This window comes from Elgaria multicarinata, chromosome 6, assembly GCF_023053635.1.
Source record: "Elgaria multicarinata webbii isolate HBS135686 ecotype San Diego chromosome 6, rElgMul1.1.pri, whole genome shotgun sequence".
Taxonomy (NCBI): domain Eukaryota; kingdom Metazoa; phylum Chordata; class Lepidosauria; order Squamata; family Anguidae; genus Elgaria; species Elgaria multicarinata.
Genome location: NC_086176.1, coordinates 81,000,870 through 81,014,176, shown reverse-complemented (window position 1 = coordinate 81,014,176; position 13,307 = coordinate 81,000,870).

Sequence of the window (13,307 nt, the reverse complement as noted above, 5' to 3'; positions counted from 1 at the left end):
CCTGCACTCTGGGAGGATCGAGAAGAGATCCTGGCCCTCCTCTGTGTGACAACCTTTTAAGTATTTGAAGAGTGCTATCATGTCTCCCCTCAATCTTCTCTTCTCCAGGCTAAACATGCCCAGTTCTTTCAGTCTCTCTTCATAGGGCTTTGTTTCTAGACCTCTGATCATCCTGGTTGCCCTCTTCTGAACACGCTCCAGCTTGTCTGCATCCTTCTTGAATTGTGGAGCCCAGAACTGGACGCAATACTCTAGATGAGGCCTAACCAGGGCCGAATAGAGAGGAACCAGTACTTCACGTGATTTCGAAGCTATACTTCTATTAATGCAGCCCAAAATAGCATTTGCCTTTCTTGCAGCCATAGCGCACTGTTGGCTCATATTCAGCTTGTGATCTACAACAATTCCAAGATCTTTCTCGTTTGTAGTATTGCTGAGCCAAGTGTCCCCCATCTTGTAACTGTGCATTTGGTTTCTATTCCCTAAATGTAGAACTTGGCATTTATCCCTATTAAATTTCATTCTGTTGTTTTCAGCCCAGCACTCCAGCCTATCAAGATCACTTTGAAGTTTGTTTCTGTCTTCCAGGGTATTAGCTATCCCACCCAATTTGGTGTCATCTGCAAATTTGATCAGCATTCCCTGCACCTCCTCGTCCAAATCATTAATAAAAATGTTGAAGAGCACTGGGCCCAGGACTGAGCCCTGCGGCACCCCACTCGTTGCCTCTCCCCAGTTTGAGAAGGTTCCATTGATAAGTACTCTTTGAGTCCGATTCTGTAGCCAACTGTGGATCCACCTAATAGTTGTTCCATCTAGCCCACTTTTAGCTAGTTTGTTAATCAGAATGTCATGTGGTACTTTGTCAAAAGCTTTGCTGAAGTCAAGATATATGACATCCACAGCATTCCCACAGTCCACAAGGGAGGTTATCCTATCAAAAAATGAGATCAAATTAGTCTGACAGGATTTGTTCCTGACAAATCCATGTTGGCTTCTAGTAATCACTTCATTGATTTCAAGGTGTTTACAGATTGACTTCTTTATAATCTGCTCCAGAATTTTCCCAGGGATGGATGTCAGACTGACTGGTCTGTAGTTCCCAGGTTCCTCCTTTTTGCCCTTTTTGAAGATAGGGACGTTAGCCCTCCTCCAGTCGTCCGGCACCTCACCCGTCTTCCATGATTTTGCAAAGATAATAGACAAAGGTTCTGAGAGTGCATTAGGTGCATCAAGCTCAGATAACGTTTCCAAGAAGTTGTATAAATAACAACAATGCACAATAATAAAGTTTTGCTTTGTAGTTTCTATACTATATCCACCATCCAAAATTACCTCTGCCTAGAGAATAGGAAAAGTTCATTTCTCTGCATGTAGAATATATAAATGCATCGTAAAAGTCGTCTACCGTTTTCTCTTAACTTCCCTCCCCAGATTTCAACATTTCCATGTAGAGACATGAGTGCTTTGAGATGCTGGGAATTGTAGGACTCTTTTCTGTCAAAACATGCATAGGACTGTGCCCTAAGATGTCTCTGAGAATTGCCCTGTAACGGGAGTGAGGACTTTTAGAACCGTGCTCTCAGTGTGATGTGTGGAATAGCACATACAATGAAATTCTTTCAGTGAGAACACGATAGTTTTCACCATTCAGTTTAATTGATGGAACTGTTTTGCATTTACGAAGAGAAGCTTTAAAACAATGATTGTGCTTCAAGATTACTGTGCTTTGCATTTTGTATTTTAGTCTCTGGAACGGTAGTATAAAAGGTGAATTAGGTGAATGGAGCCTCATTACTACATTTGGATGTGTCCTTTGGATAGGGCTTTATAGAGATCTTTTAAGTTAATACAATCTCTTCCTGGTATATTCATGTCATTTCTCCCTCTTGTTGTGTGCTATCTCAAGGCAGAGAGTTGTGTCTGCCTACAAGGTGTGTCTACAAGGAGAGAAATGTAATATTTTATTTGCAGGATGGCTAAAAAATCTCTCTCCTTATTGGTGTTCCTTAGGGTTGTTATGAATAATATTATCCCTAATAAAACAAAATCTATAATGGTTTTCCAGAGGATTAATGGAGAACCTCTTAGGATCCTACATTTAATGGACTTTTTTTAAAAAAATATATATATATTAATGCTCTTTGTTAGATCAGGGCCACCACACACCAGAAAGGTGTGGTAAAACCTTGCCACTGGCACTATTTACCTCCCAAAATTACCCCCTAAGGGTAAACAAAAGAAAAAAGTCTCAACTGAGGCTCAACCCAGGTTGAGGTCTCAACCCTTCCCAACCGGTTGAATTTTGGGAAGCAAATGGTGGTGGTGGTGAGTTTAATCCTCACTTCTGGTGCATGACAGTCCCAATCCAAACTGGGGCCACACACACTTAAACTAGAATACAGAAAAACCTAACCCTTAGCTGCACACTGTTGGGTAACATATACTTCTGGCTCACAGTGTGGGTTCATAGAGATTTTCTAGAACACTCTAGAATAACAGGACAGCAGTTAGATAGATTACTGATTATAGTTCCATCTGAGTCAGCACCTGAACCTGTATTTGGGGCCAGGGATCAAATATAGAAAAGGTATAATGGGATATCTATAGTTTTGTATAGGTAAATCCTGCAAAACTGAAACAATTATCCAGTACATGAAAATATGTCAGGCAGAAATAGCCAATATCTATATGTTAGAATGGAATTAAGATAAAGAAAAAAATCTTATCAAAAATATTGGTTTCTATCCTAAAGAACATCATATTTGACATCTAGATTTTTGTAGATTTAGTTCTGAATTGCTCACCATAGCATGCTATGGGATAAATGAAATCGATTGCAATTAGTGATGGGCGAACTTAACCTAAATGAATTTGTTATTTCCTCAGAAAGTAACAAATTCACCTGTGTAGTTTCAGATGAGAGTTCTCCTTTAATTTCCACATGCCTTTCTACAAAATGTTTGCTCACCATTGCTGATAGGAGGTGAGAGATATGGATCAGCATATGGAGGTACTATTTACAACCAATCTGGCTGTTTAAGAACATAAGAAATGCCATGCTGGATCAGACCAAAGGTCCATCTAGTCCAGCACTCTGTTCACATAGAGGCTAATCAGCTGTCAACCAAGGACCAAGAAAGCAGGACTTGTTGTCTCCAAACATTATACATTTGTGGGAAAAGTTCAAATTTCAACCATTCCCTACAGTGTTAAAGTACACAATCACATTTCAACCAACTAACTCAGTGCATTCATAGAAATGCCATCATTTTGTCCAAAGCTTGCAATCTATTCCAAACGTAATAACGAATTTGTAAGACAGCTATCCAAGCTTGCTACAAAGGTGAGTATTACCAATGAGCCAGCTATATGAAATTTTGCAGCATCACTTGTTGCAATCTTGTGGCACCTTGAAGACTAGTGAATTTATTATGGAATACCCTTCCAAGGACCAGAATCCCCTTCATCAGATGCATGAAGTGTCATCCTAATTTGGCAGGTATCACATGGTCATGGGAGGAGGGATGGTTCTTCGTTTCAATCTTACTGAGATACTGGGGGGGGGGGAGGCACACTTTGGTCTTTTTGCTGACAACAAAACACTAGGTCAGAAGGTAAAGAGCAAGAGTTTTCTAGGGCAACACTGAACAAGGTGGAAAAGTGAATTGAGCAAGAGAGCTTTAGGCTGTACTTGCTTATAGGACAGGAATAAAGGTTTGAGTCAGAGGACAAAGGGTTTCTAAAATAAAAGCTGCATCATCTTAGCTCCCAGAGATAATTTACATGATTCCACACACTATAATCCTCTCAATTAAGTGGCATTAACCAAACTAGATGAAAAAGGATCTGCAGCTGGAGCCACCATCTGGATTTATGGGCAAGACTCCAGTTTATTGTCCCTCTATTACAACAAATTGTCTTTGAGAGGTTAATTAATTAAAGTGATATGTTTGTGCACCCCAGGTCCAATAGAGGGACCTTTTTCAAAATAGAAAATGTGAGGTTTAAAACCTACATTATCAATATTTCAATAGTACAGAGTTTCTAGATCTCAAGAACATGGCAGAAGGGAGATTTATTCCCTGAGATGTCCCAGCTCCCAGTTCCATCTGCTAGATAAACCAGCTCTTGTCTTTTGTAACAAATGTTGCTCATGGATCCTGGAATTTCAAGTCTAGGGTTAGGCTCGGCATTATCTATGCAGCATTCCTGAGTAGTTTCCCAGGACCCGGGCACCTTGGTAGGGTCCATCACTAACACCCTCGCCCTCCCTTAAAAATGTTTTAGGTGCACAGTGTCATTTGAATGCCCCCCAGAAATGTATGAATGAGGCATATGGAAATACCCTCAATCATATGGAAACGCTCTCAATCTAATGATAGATTCTAGGCAGAATAGGCCAAGAGATGTTGGGACCCGCTGTGCCTTCCAGAAATGTGCATTTCCACTCATTTCAAGGATGTCGCCTGAAGTGCTACATTGCGACCACAAGTGGTACAGGCCATGTACAGACTATGACCAGTGGGAACCTGAACTTTAGAAAGGGGCTAGTGATTCTACCTAAAACAGATCCTGGCTTCAGGCCTTTGCTAGACCTACCTGATAATCCGGTGGTGAGGAGGGGAGAGCCCGTGATGCAACTATCGTGGGCTCTCGACGCAGTCTACACCTCAGGCGCGACGAGGTCAAGAAAGGACCCCATTGTGTCCACCATTTTTTGTCTTAAAGGGGCCATGCGTATGAATGCTCGTGCGCTCAGGTAAGTGGTTTTTTAAAAATTTAATGGCTTTCCCCACTCCTCCCACCCTAGCCCTGATGGCTGCAGCGCTCCTGAGGAGTGCTGTGCCCCATCCGCCACTTTTCCCGGGTATTCGTGAGTAATTGTGGTAGCCGGGAAAAGCGGCAGAATGGTGTACACGCTTGTAGTTTTGGGCTCAGCCCGAGGCCGCGGGAAATATTGGGCCAAAAGTGGTGCCTGTTACCCCAGGGCAAGGGAGGGTTGACCCCTTCCTGAGCCCGGCATCCCCTGTGTGTTATCTGGACACACAGGGGCAATCCCAGGTATTAGCCCGGGCTAACCTGTCATCTAGCTAAGGCCTCAGCCTCACTCTTTGAGATCCGTGTAGCATTGCCTTTGGATTGCTGTGAACTTGCATTAGTATAAGCCTGCCGCCGCACAGATTAGTTTGACCTATGTCCCAGCAGGCACCTGAAAAGGCTCCTAATGTGAGAATTGAGCATTGCTGCTGAGTTAAGCCAATAATTTTTCTCAGGGATTTGCCAATTCAACTAAGATTAAAGAAGGGCAACTTCTGAGATTTAATGTATTCTTTCAATGGTGTGATATGCAGACCTGTGTGAATTTCACAAAATGATAGGTTGGAAAAATTACACATCATCTCAATAAAATAAAATAAAAACATCCATAGGGAATGTAAAAAGATGTCTGCTATCTGAATTTGCATATGCACTTACTTTCATGAAATCTTCTCAGTGTCACCTACATAATACTCTTGACAAACTAAGGCCTTGGTTAAAAAATCAATTCTCTAAGCATCTTTGCTGCATTTACATAAACATGGGAATTAGCTATGCTTAACTCTGAGTTCCAGCTACCATATTTACCCAGGGTGTGGTTGTCTCTGAGTCCTAATATTTTCCACTCCTTACAAATAAAAAGTGTGCTTCAAAAACAGTGAGATTACAATTCACATTAACATAAAAAATAACATACGCATTTCTGTTTTGAGGATTTATTTGCATGTCCATGTGTATATTTCAACTTGTTATTTTCATATATGGCATCGTGACACTGCTACAAGATGCAAATGTGTCCTAGAATTTGACTGCAATTTATTTTGCTAATTTTTCTGGAGTCTTATAAAAGGTCGACAAATTCATGGAGGCGAATTGTCAGAAAGCCATGATGAAACCTCCATGTTCAGAGGAAGTGGTCTAACCTAAATATGGAGCAGAAGGAGATGGTAGATTTGTGTAGTGAAGCAGACTGTAGTACATTACACCTCTGGCGAGAGGTACCTTTTTGGATACTCCCCAGCCCTGAAAACAGACATCAGGAAAAAGGGTCTAGCTCAGCCTGTTCTTTGTTGTGCTGAATTTTTTATTTGCAAGGAGGTGTTCATATATACATATATATATATTAGGGGTGTGATCCGCTCCGATTAGGAGCGTAGAAGCAGTAGCGGATTGGCCTGCTCCGCCTTACCCAGAGGCGGAGTAGGAGCGGACCGCGGACCCCTAGAAGCAAGGCGAAGAGAAGCGCCCATTTTCGGAGCGCTCCGGTTTCCGTGGAGCGCTCCGATCGCCATCTTGAAAACATTTCACCATAGGATTGCATTGCGGCAAATAATCGTGGATAACTACATTCTTTTTGAAGCTATCGTTCTGGAAATTCTTGTGGTCAGAGAGTCGTGGATGGGGGTCATTTTGAGACCACTCTCACCTCTCTGCGTCGTGCGGGTCACGTGCTATATTTTTTTGAAAATCAGGTCAACCGCGCGGCTCAAACGGCGTTTTCGGCTTTTCGCCCATAGGATTGCATTGCGGGAAAGACTCGGGCATAACTGGGTTGGTTTTTAAGCTATCGTTCAGAAAATTCTTGTGCACAGAGAGTCGTGGATGGGGGTCATTTTGAGACTACTCTCACCTCTCTGCGTCGTGTGGGTCGCGCGCTAGAATTTTTTTAAAAATCGGCGGGAAAAATACCTTTTTCAAAGGGCTGAGGGGCAGAGTCAGCTCCCGGTCATGATCACATGATCCCAAAGTTAGAGGAGGGCATAGGCAAAACGGGTAACTTGGGATTCTGGGAAACTTCTCTTTCTTCATCTGAACGGACTTTTCCCAGTGTTTTTTAACACAGTAGCCCCACCAAATGCACAAACACAACCTGAAATCATATACTAAGCCAAGAATAAGAGATAGAAACACAGCACTGCTACCCACCCTAACTTTGGGGAACAACTGAAAAGATGTGGTGCAAGGGGATGAGCTCCCCTAGGGCATCTCATCGTGGACGTGCCCCCACTCTCTCCTGCACTGGAAGGCCATTAGAGCCTTCCAAAGAGAGTAAAACGGTGGAGCAATGCCTATCATGAGTCGAAGTGAGCGTTCATTTCTTAGTGGTGGAGCGATGCCTATTATGAGTTGAAGTGAGCGTTTACTTCTCAAGCTCAGAGCTGTTGGTGAAGCAATGGCTGTCTTGAGTTGAACTGGCAGCTACTTCCCCCTCCCCCAGGCACGTCCCCCTATTGCTGGTAAAAGACAGATATAGCATTTTTAAAAAAATTCTTCTTGCTGTTTATTGAGCAACACTGCTGCTTTTAATTCCACCCCTCCTTTGTTTATTTATTGATTTATTCCATTTTATATGCATTACTGGCTTATCCTTGGCTCACTTCCTTATGCCCCCAGAAATGCCAGCTGCCTGCCTGCCTGCCTGCCTTCCCTCCCTCCTCCCCTGCCCACCTCGCAGGGATGTTGTGTGTGTGTGGCTTTGACTCAGGGGAGAAGTCCTTCCTGCGCTCACTTGGAGTTTTGGAAGTTCCAAATTTTGCAGGTTTAAGCCCCGCCAAAAAACAGGGGATGATGGGACTGCCTTGAGTCTCGGCGTGCGGCGTATGTATCCCTGGATAAGCTGTCATGGTGGTGAGTTTGAGGTTTTTTTTTAACGTGCAAAATTGACGGAGCTATGGAAAGGGGTGTTGGATTTTCATAAATTCCCCAAAAATCAGGGGATGATGGGACTGCCTTGAGTCTCGGCGTGCATATGTATCCCTGGATAAGCTTTCATGGTGGCGTGTTTGAGGTTTCTAACGTGCAAATTGACGGAGCTATGGAAAGGGGTGTGAATGGGGTGCCCGATTTTCAAAAATTCCCCAAAAATCAGGGGATGATGGGATTGCTTTGAAACTTGGCGTGCGTGTGTATACCCCCATGAGGTGTCATGGTGCCAAATGTGAGGTTTCTAACTTGAACAGAAAAAAAGTTGTATAATTTTTTAGCTTTCAATGCAACCCTATGGGGAAAAAAAACGGAGCTCCGATCCGGATCCGGAGCTCCGAGCGGAGCGGAGCGGAAGTGGGCGGAGCGGGGGCGGGGCGGAGCGGCCCAATCCGGGAAATGGCGGATCTGCAAGTGAAGCGGAGCGGGGGGTCCGTGCACACCCCTAATATATACAGTATATATAACAGACCTTTCTCTTCTCCCAGGCATTTAACAGCATTTAACAACATATGCTAAGTTTTTTTTTTTAATGGACTCCAGAACTGTTGTTTAAAATGGATACTGTTTGATACTGTTTTTATATTTTTGATGGTTTTAAACTATGTATACTTTTTAATGTTCACTGTTTTCAACTTTTGCAAATTGCCCAGAGAGCTTCGGCTATGGGGCGGTGTATAAATTTATATAAACAGAATCTCTGGAAGTGGTACAGTCCACTATATGCATAAATCTTACAAGAACAAAGTCTGACTCATCATGCTGTGTTTGACCTACCTTGTTAACTATTGTTACTGGTAAAACAACAACAACAAAAACAAACAAAAGGGAGAAAAGGTTGTAGTTAAAGTTTAAGTCACTACATTTGATGTCCCCCAAAATTCTGAGACCCAACAATCCATTACAGAAACAATTTGAAATAACTCTTTCTTTAAAAGCCTGGAAGACATTTTCTTCTAAAACCAGCAGAGCGTCAAACAATGAATTCATTTAACAGGCTCTGCTCAAAATGGTATTCCCTTGTGGAAGAAAGGATGTGTGCATTACAGCTGGGCAGTTTGTTTCTATCTGGTAGGTAAGAAATGAAGTCTGTTTCTCACATTTGGCCTCATAACCTCTGCCAAAAAAGAAACCACAACTGCTACAAACTGAAATTTATAATGTCGTTTTCCTGGACTGAATTCTGTGATTTACTCCTCAGGATATCCCTAGTGCCAGCTTTTGAAAAATCCAAACAATTTAGGCTCCTCCCCTGAGTTTAAAGTCATCAGCCATTATGTTCCCCCAGAAATAAAAAGTCAAGAACAGAGTTATTTTAATATTGGCACTCATCACATTGGCAGTAAACACACTCCTGTCCCTCATGACCCAAAATGGGTGATTGGCATGCGGGCGGGATGGACTTTCATTCATCAAATGAATGGAGGCAGGATGGATACAAATATATGGACACATGTTGTGTGTCCGAAAGCAAGGCAGCACAGAGTGGGGCCTCTGAGGGCTATAAATGACTGCACCAACCCTGGTTAGACCTCTCTGGGATGTCTTAGTGCCCAACCACCCAATATCAATAGAGTGTAGGAGCAGCCAATTGCCAAAGGGTGAAATGGTATTCTTGTTTTTGCCTGTGGACCAGATTGGCACAGTAAAGCAGGTATTTTTTCCACTTACTCTTCATTGATCCTAGGTAACTTTGGGGTGATTAATTAGAGATGGCACCACACAATTAAGTAGGTTGGTCATAACGACAGGACAGAGCAAGAAAATGGATTACAAACAGAGTTACTGCAAATGTACAGCTTTATCCAGCTGTTGCACAAAGTCCAATTGCTCATGCAATGGAACTTTTGTTCATATAATGACACTTTTCTATCCCCCTCCTCCACTTTCAGCCTCCAATGAATGCCCCAAATCTGCTCCAGCCTCCCAACCCTCTAGCTCAGATTTACGGGGATGCTAACGGCAAGGAAGGGGAAAATTGGTTCCATTAGTGGATCCCACTAGCAGAATGCCACCATTGGATATAATCCAGAACCACAGAGTCTCTGTTATGGTGAAAGGGTATTCTCTAGATTTGCCATTTGGGGCGTTGGGATGTGGACAACAATGAAATAAACCCCCAAGAGACGTGCCTGGATCAGAGCCTTTGAGCTTGTGCAGATAGTGATTTGGGAGTGTGTCCCTCAATATCAAAAGCATGGCAATGCCATATAGCCAGCGCTCCAGCTTTTGCTACCATGCCAACTTTGAACTCTTCAGTATAGGGGTGGGCAGAAGGTAGATCTCCAGGTGTTTTGGACTTCAACTCCCCAAAGCCCCTGTCAGCATGGTCACTTGTCATGAATTCTGAAAGTCTAAAACATCTGGAGACCTACTTTCTGCCAACCCCTACTTTATTCCCATAAAGGGGATGTAAATAACAGACCCATGAGAAGTCCATAGGTTGAATCTGAAGGCTGCCAATGTGCTATGGATGAGCTGGGATTTGATCTCAGTTTATTTTATTTTATTTATTTATTTATTTTATGTAATAAATAAACCACCCAAAGCTCTCTGGGTTGTTTAAACTGGACTTTTAAAAGTCCGCTTTAAAACAACAACTACCAGACTAGTTCTAAATGCTAAAATGTACCCTACTATTAGGACTGAAAGGTTCTTGTCTAGAAATGGTGTTTCTGCCATTAAACATTTGAAGGCCCTGAGATAGATGCATCATTGCCCTCATTTTCCTCCCCTCTGATTCCTTTAACTGATGCTTCTCACCTGCCTGCTGAGGCCAGCAGGAATTAGGTTTTGCCACACAACTGGCAGGGGAAGACTGTGGACAAAGGTTCCAAAGGAGGAGTGGGGGACAGGAAGCACACCTGCTGCATCCTTTGACATCTGCTGGCATCTGGTGACTTGGGCCGTTTAATAGAATAGGCACTGAATCCAGGCAAGGTCCTGGCAATCTGTCCTGCACCAGCTGGAATGCAAAACCAATGTATCACATAAACTTCCAATTGAACATTTCTGAACAGGAGCCTTTTACTGGATTATGAAGATAAACACAGCCCAGCCAAATATTCCAGCACTGTTGTTATAGCCAAGCACAAATCTGATGAGGCAAACAAAAGATGAACTGCATTAAACATACATTAATATACAAAGAAACAGGATGACAGCTGAAACACTTCTGGCATTTTGGGAGGGAATGTAGAGTTCTCACCATATGCCACATGGGATGGGCCACAATCCTTTGCAGTAAAACAGAATACCGAGATAGAGATATAAACAAGGGCAACACTCCAAATCCAATGCCCTCATAAATTATTATGCAAAACACACATATGATAGCCCTGCTTCAAATTTTTAGAAGGCAAAGAAGAACATGTTCTTTTCACAGTATTATTTGAGTTGTCCTCGCTGCCTTTAAATATCGTAGCCTACCCTGGAGCAGCCCACTGGAGCTGTCTTAGGGCCAATTTATAGCTGCCTTTTCTCAAACCACCTGAAAAACATGCAGCAAGATGAGAATCAATTGACAGAGGCATCTGGAAGCTCACTCCAGAGTTTTGTGGGGCACAAGGATGCTACATACATCTTCCACCCAGTTTGCTCTTATGTGTCCAATGGCTGAGGCCAGGGATAGGTAACATAAAGCTTTGGGACTGGATCCACTTCAAAGAGCACACTAGCTCTGCCCCCTCCATCATAATTCTTGTAACACTCCATGTGTAGAGGGTGATTGTAGTGAAGGATGGTGGCACTCATGTCAGTGGGGTGGTGAATCTGCTCTAGGTTTCAATCAGAACTAGTGAGGACTCTAAAGGAGCTATCCTTTGCAAAGTCCTTTAGAGTTCTGTCTTGTTATGTCTGAAAGCCTGAGCAGATTCACCACCCCACTGACTTTGGAGCCACCAGCCTCTACTGGGTGACCATTTGAGGCAGAGAACCTCCTCTATTTGTGAAGGCGCTTCACAGGATTTAGATCCCTGGTTTTTGAGAGTTCTAAATTGCACAGAGAGTCTTCCTCTACATGTGAAGGCCTTTGGCCTTCACACGTGGAGGGTCATGAGAACGGTGATGAAGAGGGCAGAGCAAAGGCAGTCACCAGTCACCAGTCACCCCCACTCATGTGTAGAGTACACAATCACAACCTCCTTGTTAGTCCAGGAGTGGGGCAGTTTGAGCTGTGGGTGTATTTACAGGTATAACTCTATCTATCTATCTATCTATCTATCTGTCTGTCTGTCTGTCTGTCTGTCTGCCTGCCTGCCTGCCTGCCTGCCTGTCTGTCTGTCTGTCTTGATAAAGCAGTTTAACAAAAATAGGGAAATAGGGAGATACTGGGTCAGACCATTATCAATAGTTGGGTCACTTTATTTCTTTTCATTAGTTCCTTTTCCTCAGCATTAGTCTCTTAAACTCCCTTCAGTTTTGAGAAATACTAGATTTATCACTTGTGCCTGCTGGCCCTGTTCCAGAAGTTCCTATTTCTCTGGCATGGTTGCTGCTTTGGTAGAATTCTCTGTACACTATTTGCAAATTCTTCTTTTCTCCTTACAGATCCCTTCACTTTAATAATACATACTGGTATCATTTTTTCAAACTATCCATATGCCTTGTCTAGTAGTTCAGTTCTTTGCTGAAATTTGCCGGTCTTCCTGTTGCCACGATATCAACCCTAAGCCTAAGCCTAAGATACCTTTTGGTAGTGGGCAGGGGTGTTCTTGCTTTCTTCACTCTGCAGTAACTTTAGCCTTATTGTCACAAAATAACTTGGTGTATTAGAAAGAGTAGGATCATGGCAGCAGGCACAATAACCGATCCACCCGTATTGAGTTGAACATCTGCATAAAGTCTTTTGTTTTGCACAAGAGAGAACCCTGCAAAAGCAATTGTGCATATACAATTGTACACACACTGAATAGACAGACATTCAACTCAACACACATAAGCTCCCCCCCCCCCACTCCTCCATGCACATTCACTCACCGTGGGTTTGTTTCGAAAATAGGGCTTTTGACCCTTCATATGTGCACATGTTATTTCTCCGCCAACAGGAAACGCAACAAGCAAACAACTTTGTCATATTTTCTGGGATGTGAAACTGCTGGGAAAAGTGATTCTAATATATAGTAGCTCATTTTGAAACATGAAAATGAGAAATTGCTTTGAGAACAGTATTAAAGGAGTGGGAATATTCCAGGAGAGTTCTGATGGGGGACAGGGAGGGGGGCAGCGGGGAGTCAGGAAAATGAAAATATTTTTTTGTAGTCAACCAAAGGCGTCTTTGGATTTCCAAGTGTTAACTCCCAGTCACTGTAATCTTCAGTTTTACTGTGTCTAGTCTAGAAAGGAAACCAAGCTACTTCTGTACTGAAGATATATTTGCACCTTTACTCACTTTTTCTGATTTACATGTGACAGATTGCTCATGAAGAAAGCATAAAACTTCCTCCCACCATACAATGAATCCCCAAATGATTAAAGATAAATGTGAGGCTCTCTAAACGTGATCTGCTGTGGAATAAGTATGATTGATATGCCAAGGAGCCCACAGATCAGATCTGATATAGCAC